Genomic DNA, 6,606 nt, shown 5'->3' on the forward strand with positions numbered 1-6,606 from the left:
CGGGAAAGTGCACGGAGGGAGCACGGGAACGGGGAGGGGGAGAGAGAGAGACACAGAGACACACAGATGGACGAGAGACGAGACCGGAGAGGAAGGAGCTCCGGTCCACCTCGCTTGCTTGCTAGCTACGTCTGTCTTTTCACCGCTGAGAGAAGGTAGTGCACCGTTCCCGGAGGCGCTGCAATACCGGGCCGATGCGTGGAGAGGACGGAGCAAGCTCCTGATCCAGCTCCCTGTTCCAAAAATCCGTTTAATATGTGGTCCCCCGATGGGGGACGTATCAGATATTAAACTGATAAGAACAGATACTACACTTGATCTTAGCCAAAAGGCCGAGAAGCGATGCCCGACGCCGGCCTTGGGCGGGCGCGCGGGCGTCCGGCTGGCGCGCAGCGGCGCAGGCCGACGCCTCTGGAGCCCGGTCCGCACGCGGCTGCCGGCCGCCCGGACTCCGCTCTCCCCCTCTCTTGCCTGCCTGCTTGCTCGCCTGCCTGCCCGCCAGTCCCGGGCGGGGGCCCTGCTCTTTGATCTCCTGTCAACGGCCCGACAACGACCGCAGCCGCGGGGGGCGCCAGCCGGCCGGCCTCCTTAGCTTAGGCCCCTCCCACCAGCAGCAGCCGTGCCGAGTGAGCTGCAAGCGAAAGCGGACCGTCGGCACCTGCGGGCAGAGGCAAGGGGCAGCGCTCTCTCGGGAGGGACGGGGACACACACACACCTGCCTGCCTGCCGAAAAAAAGAAAGAAAAGGTGTATATACTAAGTTTTTTGGAGGGAAAACGGCCGGCTGTCGAAAGGGGCCCGCCTGCAAGGACGGGGACACACACACACACACACACACACACACACACACACACACACACACACACACACACACAAGCCACGCCTGCCTCCCTGGAAAAAGGAGGAAAAAACTAAGTTTTTTGGAGGGAAAACGCACGGGAGCCGAAAAGGGGGCCGGCCTGCTTGCCGAGAGAGTCGAGGCGCGGGAAAGTGCACGGAGGGAGCACGGGAACGGGGAGGGGGAGAGAGAGAGACACAGAGACACACAGATGGACGAGAGACGAGACCGGAGAGGAAGGAGCTCCGGTCCACCTCGCTTGCTTGCTAGCTACGTCTGTCTTTTCACCGCTGAGAGAAGGTAGTGCACCGTTCCCGGAGGCGCTGCAATACCGGGCCGATGCGTGGAGAGGACGGAGCAAGCTCCTGATCCAGCTCCCTGTTCCAAAAATCCGTTTAATATGTGGTCCCCCGATGGGGGACGTATCAGATATTAAACTGATAAGAACAGATACTACACTTGATCTTAGCCAAAAGGCCGAGAAGCGATGCCCGACGCCGGCCTTGGGCGGGCGCGCGGGCGTCCGGCTGGCGCGCAGCGGCGCAGGCCGACGCCTCTGGAGCCCGGTCCGCACGCGGCTGCCGGCCGCCCGGACTCCGCTCTCCCCCTCTCTTGCCTGCCTGCTTGCTCGCCTGCCTGCCCGCCAGTCCCGGGCGGGGGCCCTGCTCTTTGATCTCCTGTCAACGGCCCGACAACGACCGCAGCCGCGGGGGGCGCCAGCCGGCCGGCCTCCTTAGCTTAGGCCCCTCCCACCAGCAGCAGCCGTGCCGAGTGAGCTGCAAGCGAAAGCGGACCGTCGGCACCTGCGGGCAGAGGCAAGGGGCAGCGCTCTCTCGGGAGGGACGGGGACACACACACACCTGCCTGCCTGCCGAAAAAAAGAAAGAAAAGGTGTATATACTAAGTTTTTTGGAGGGAAAACGGCCGGCTGTCGAAAGGGGCCCGCCTGCAAGGACGGGGACACACACACACACACACACACACACACACACACACACACACACACACACACACAAGCCACGCCTGCCTCCCTGGAAAAAGGAGGAAAAAACTAAGTTTTTTGGAGGGAAAACGCACGGGAGCCGAAAAGGGGGCCGGCCTGCTTGCCGAGAGAGTCGAGGCGCGGGAAAGTGCACGGAGGGAGCACGGGAACGGGGAGGGGGAGAGAGAGAGACACAGAGACACACAGATGGACGAGAGACGAGACCGGAGAGGAAGGAGCTCCGGTCCACCTCGCTTGCTTGCTAGCTACGTCTGTCTTTTCACCGCTGAGAGAAGGTAGTGCACCGTTCCCGGAGGCGCTGCAATACCGGGCCGATGCGTGGAGAGGACGGAGCAAGCTCCTGATCCAGCTCCCTGTTCCAAAAATCCGTTTAATATGTGGTCCCCCGATGGGGGACGTATCAGATATTAAACTGATAAGAACAGATACTACACTTGATCTTAGCCAAAAGGCCGAGAAGCGATGCCCGACGCCGGCCTTGGGCGGGCGCGCGGGCGTCCGGCTGGCGCGCAGCGGCGCAGGCCGACGCCTCTGGAGCCCGGTCCGCACGCGGCTGCCGGCCGCCCGGACTCCGCTCTCCCCCTCTCTTGCCTGCCTGCTTGCTCGCCTGCCTGCCCGCCAGTCCCGGGCGGGGGCCCTGCTCTTTGATCTCCTGTCAACGGCCCGACAACGACCGCAGCCGCGGGGGGCGCCAGCCGGCCGGCCTCCTTAGCTTAGGCCCCTCCCACCAGCAGCAGCCGTGCCGAGTGAGCTGCAAGCGAAAGCGGACCGTCGGCACCTGCGGGCAGAGGCAAGGGGCAGCGCTCTCTCGGGAGGGACGGGGACACACACACACCTGCCTGCCTGCCGAAAAAAAGAAAGAAAAGGTGTATATACTAAGTTTTTTGGAGGGAAAACGGCCGGCTGTCGAAAGGGGCCCGCCTGCAAGGACGGGGACACACACACACACACACACACACACACACACACACACACACACACACACACACACACAAGCCACGCCTGCCTCCCTGGAAAAAGGAGGAAAAAACTAAGTTTTTTGGAGGGAAAACGCACGGGAGCCGAAAAGGGGGCCGGCCTGCTTGCCGAGAGAGTCGAGGCGCGGGAAAGTGCACGGAGGGAGCACGGGAACGGGGAGGGGGAGAGAGAGAGACACAGAGACACACAGATGGACGAGAGACGAGACCGGAGAGGAAGGAGCTCCGGTCCACCTCGCTTGCTTGCTAGCTACGTCTGTCTTTTCACCGCTGAGAGAAGGTAGTGCACCGTTCCCGGAGGCGCTGCAATACCGGGCCGATGCGTGGAGAGGACGGAGCAAGCTCCTGATCCAGCTCCCTGTTCCAAAAATCCGTTTAATATGTGGTCCCCCGATGGGGGACGTATCAGATATTAAACTGATAAGAACAGATACTACACTTGATCTTAGCCAAAAGGCCGAGAAGCGATGCCCGACGCCGGCCTTGGGCGGGCGCGCGGGCGTCCGGCTGGCGCGCAGCGGCGCAGGCCGACGCCTCTGGAGCCCGGTCCGCACGCGGCTGCCGGCCGCCCGGACTCCGCTCTCCCCCTCTCTTGCCTGCCTGCTTGCTCGCCTGCCTGCCCGCCAGTCCCGGGCGGGGGCCCTGCTCTTTGATCTCCTGTCAACGGCCCGACAACGACCGCAGCCGCGGGGGGCGCCAGCCGGCCGGCCTCCTTAGCTTAGGCCCCTCCCACCAGCAGCAGCCGTGCCGAGTGAGCTGCAAGCGAAAGCGGACCGTCGGCACCTGCGGGCAGAGGCAAGGGGCAGCGCTCTCTCGGGAGGGACGGGGACACACACACACCTGCCTGCCTGCCGAAAAAAAGAAAGAAAAGGTGTATATACTAAGTTTTTTGGAGGGAAAACGGCCGGCTGTCGAAAGGGGCCCGCCTGCAAGGACGGGGACCACACACACACACACACACACACACACACACACACACACACACACACACACACACAAGCCACGCCTGCCTCCCTGGAAAAAGGAGGAAAAAACTAAGTTTTTTGGAGGGAAAACGCACGGGAGCCGAAAAGGGGGCCGGCCTGCTTGCCGAGAGAGTCGAGGCGCGGGAAAGTGCACGGAGGGAGCACGGGAACGGGGAGGGGGAGAGAGAGAGACACAGAGACACACAGATGGACGAGAGACGAGACCGGAGAGGAAGGAGCTCCGGTCCACCTCGCTTGCTTGCTAGCTACGTCTGTCTTTTCACCGCTGAGAGAAGGTAGTGCACCGTTCCCGGAGGCGCTGCAATACCGGGCCGATGCGTGGAGAGGACGGAGCAAGCTCCTGATCCAGCTCCCTGTTCCAAAAATCCGTTTAATATGTGGTCCCCCGATGGGGGACGTATCAGATATTAAACTGATAAGAACAGATACTACACTTGATCTTAGCCAAAAGGCCGAGAAGCGATGCCCGACGCCGGCCTTGGGCCGGCGCAGGCCGACGCCTCTGGAGCCCGGTCCGCACGCGGCTGCCGGCCGCCCGGACTCCGCTCTCCCCCTCTCTTGCCTGCCTGCTTGCTCGCCTGCCTGCCCGCCAGTCCCGGGCGGGGGCCCTGCTCTTTGATCTCCTGTCAACGGCCCGACAACGACCGCAGCCGCGGGGGGCGCCAGCCGGCCGGCCTCCTTAGCTTAGGCCCCTCCCACCAGCAGCAGCCGTGCCGAGTGAGCTGCAAGCGAAAGCGGACCGTCGGCACCTGCGGGCAGAGGCAAGGGGCAGCGCTCTCTCGGGAGGGACGGGGACACACACACACCTGCCTGCCTGCCGAAAAAAAGAAAGAAAAGGTGTATATACTAAGTTTTTTGGAGGGAAAACGGCCGGCTGTCGAAAGGGGCCCGCCTGCAAGGACGGGGACACACACACACACACACACACACACACACACACACACACACACACACACAGCCACGCCTGCCTCCCTGGAAAAAGGAGGAAAAAACTAAGTTTTTTGGAGGGAAAACGCACGGGAGCCGAAAAGGGGGCCGGCCTGCTTGCCGAGAGAGTCGAGGCGCGGGAAAGTGCACGGAGGGAGCACGGGAACGGGGAGGGGGAGAGAGAGAGACACAGAGACACACAGATGGACGAGAGACGAGACCGGAGAGGAAGGAGCTCCGGTCCACCTCGCTTGCTTGCTAGCTACGTCTGTCTTTTCACCGCTGAGAGAAGGTAGTGCACCGTTCCCGGAGGCGCTGCAATACCGGGCCGATGCGTGGAGAGGACGGAGCAAGCTCCTGATCCAGCTCCCTGTTCCAAAAATCCGTTTAATATGTGGTCCCCCGATGGGGGACGTATCAGATATTAAACTGATAAGAACAGATACTACACTTGATCTTAGCCAAAAGGCCGAGAAGCGATGCCCGACGCCGGCCTTGGGCGGGCGCGCGGGCGTCCGGCTGGCGCGCAGCGGCGCAGGCCGACGCCTCTGGAGCCCGGTCCGCACGCGGCTGCCGGCCGCCCGGACTCCGCTCTCCCCCTCTCTTGCCTGCCTGCTTGCTCGCCTGCCTGCCCGCCAGTCCCGGGCGGGGGCCCTGCTCTTTGATCTCCTGTCAACGGCCCGACAACGACCGCAGCCGCGGGGGGCGCCAGCCGGCCGGCCTCCTTAGCTTAGGCCCCTCCCACCAGCAGCAGCCGTGCCGAGTGAGCTGCAAGCGAAAGCGGACCGTCGGCACCTGCGGGCAGAGGCAAGGGGCAGCGCTCTCTCGGGAGGGACGGGGACACACACACACCTGCCTGCCTGCCGAAAAAAAGAAAGAAAAGGTGTATATACTAAGTTTTTTGGAGGGAAAACGGCCGGCTGTCGAAAGGGGCCCGCCTGCAAGGACGGGGACACACACACACACACACACACACACACACACACACACACACACACACACACAAGCCACGCCTGCCTCCCTGGAAAAAGGAGGAAAAAACTAAGTTTTTTGGAGGGAAAACGCACGGGAGCCGAAAAGGGGGCCGGCCTGCTTGCCGAGAGAGTCGAGGCGCGGGAAAGTGCACGGAGGGAGCACGGGAACGGGGAGGGGGAGAGAGAGAGACACAGAGACACACAGATGGACGAGAGACGAGACCGGAGAGGAAGGAGCTCCGGTCCACCTCGCTTGCTTGCTAGCTACGTCTGTCTTTTCACCGCTGAGAGAAGGTAGTGCACCGTTCCCGGAGGCGCTGCAATACCGGGCCGATGCGTGGAGAGGACGGAGCAAGCTCCTGATCCAGCTCCCTGTTCCAAAAATCCGTTTAATATGTGGTCCCCCGATGGGGGACGTATCAGATATTAAACTGATAAGAACAGATACTACACTTGATCTTAGCCAAAAGGCCGAGAAGCGATGCCCGACGCCGGCCTTGGGCGGGCGCGCGGGCGTCCGGCTGGCGCGCAGCGGCGCAGGCCGACGCCTCTGGAGCCCGGTCCGCACGCGGCTGCCGGCCGCCCGGACTCCGCTCTCCCCCTCTCTTGCCTGCCTGCTTGCTCGCCTGCCTGCCCGCCAGTCCCGGGCGGGGGCCCTGCTCTTTGATCTCCTGTCAACGGCCCGACAACGACCGCAGCCGCGGGGGGCGCCAGCCGGCCGGCCTCCTTAGCTTAGGCCCCTCCCACCAGCAGCAGCCGTGCCGAGTGAGCTGCAAGCGAAAGCGGACCGTCGGCACCTGCGGGCAGAGGCAAGGGGCAGCGCTCTCTCGGGAGGGACGGGGACACACACACACCTGCCTGCCTGCCGAAAAAAAGAAAGAAAAGGTGTATATACTAAGTTT

General features: G+C 62.8%; 7 non-coding genes across 7 annotated transcripts; all 7 read right to left on the minus strand.

Moving 5' to 3' along the window:
- Positions 1–153: 153 nt before the first annotated feature.
- On the minus strand, positions 154–344 carry LOC148806088 (U2 spliceosomal RNA). The gene has a single exon (XR_016089830.1). It is a non-coding gene; the product is annotated as a U2 spliceosomal RNA (small nuclear RNA).
- A 791-nt stretch (positions 345–1,135) lies between these two features.
- Positions 1,136–1,326, minus strand: LOC148806089 (U2 spliceosomal RNA). The gene has a single exon (XR_016089831.1). It is a non-coding gene; the product is annotated as a U2 spliceosomal RNA (small nuclear RNA).
- A 787-nt stretch (positions 1,327–2,113) lies between these two features.
- On the minus strand, positions 2,114–2,304 carry LOC148806090 (U2 spliceosomal RNA). Its single transcript, XR_016089832.1, has one exon. It is a non-coding gene; the product is annotated as a U2 spliceosomal RNA (small nuclear RNA).
- A 791-nt stretch (positions 2,305–3,095) lies between these two features.
- Positions 3,096–3,286, minus strand: LOC148806091 (U2 spliceosomal RNA). The gene has a single exon (XR_016089833.1). It is a non-coding gene; the product is annotated as a U2 spliceosomal RNA (small nuclear RNA).
- A 790-nt stretch (positions 3,287–4,076) lies between these two features.
- LOC148806092 (U2 spliceosomal RNA) lies at positions 4,077–4,267 on the minus strand. The gene has a single exon (XR_016089834.1). It is a non-coding gene; the product is annotated as a U2 spliceosomal RNA (small nuclear RNA).
- Positions 4,268–5,020: 753 nt separating this feature from the next.
- On the minus strand, positions 5,021–5,211 carry LOC148806093 (U2 spliceosomal RNA). Its single transcript, XR_016089835.1, has one exon. It is a non-coding gene; the product is annotated as a U2 spliceosomal RNA (small nuclear RNA).
- A 785-nt stretch (positions 5,212–5,996) lies between these two features.
- Positions 5,997–6,187, minus strand: LOC148806094 (U2 spliceosomal RNA). The gene has a single exon (XR_016089836.1). It is a non-coding gene; the product is annotated as a U2 spliceosomal RNA (small nuclear RNA).
- Positions 6,188–6,606: the final 419 nt, after the last annotated feature.

This window comes from Atractosteus spatula, unplaced genomic scaffold (assembly GCF_055471065.1).
Source record: "Atractosteus spatula isolate fAtrSpa1 unplaced genomic scaffold, fAtrSpa1.hap1 Scaffold_58, whole genome shotgun sequence".
Classification (NCBI taxonomy): domain Eukaryota; kingdom Metazoa; phylum Chordata; class Actinopteri; order Semionotiformes; family Lepisosteidae; genus Atractosteus; species Atractosteus spatula.